We start from the raw sequence: 680 nt of genomic DNA, 5'->3' as shown, positions 1-680 counted from the left end.
AAAGTGCAAACAGGGTTGACACCAAAAGTTATGGGATAATTCAGGCTGGAAGGGACTTCAGCAGGTTTCCACTACAAGCCCTTCTTGAAGCAGGGACAAAACTCTGCTCAGGTTGGGTTGCTCAGGGCTTTATCCAGTTTGGTCTTGGAAACTTTCAAGGATGCTGGCTGCACAACAGCTCCACTTCTGGACTGTTTTGGTTATATCTGTAATAATGCACACCTTCAGTCAGTGGAGGCATTATCATTCCATCAGGCTTCAGGATGAGCTTTATCACAGCATCTCTTTTACAACAGTCATCTCCACCTGTTTTTTTTTCTGGTCAATCATTTTATATCTCAAACATACATTGGGATTTGTAGAACATAATGATTTTGCAGATCGTGAATACAAGTTAAATACAGGTCTAGACAGGCTTAGCAAAATTTAGAATCCACACTGTCACAGAGGCATCTGTTTCAGGTTTCAGCTGCAATTAACAGGTTTTATTTAATTGATGAAGTCTTCTCAGCAGCCCATCAGTGTGAAGCGGATTTCTTTAGCAGTTTTGGAATTCAAAAAATACCATTTGACATCAGCAAACATTAGAAACTAGATGGTGGAAATTCTCCTTGGAAAGGTGATATTTTGACAGTTTTATACAGGTAGTTCTTTTATTTAAATTTAAGAATATACTAATC

Source organism: Geospiza fortis, unplaced genomic scaffold, assembly GCF_000277835.1.
Source record: "Geospiza fortis unplaced genomic scaffold, GeoFor_1.0 scaffold264, whole genome shotgun sequence".
Taxonomy (NCBI): Eukaryota; Metazoa; Chordata; class Aves; order Passeriformes; family Thraupidae; genus Geospiza; species Geospiza fortis.
Note: the sequence above shows the minus strand (reverse complement) of the source record.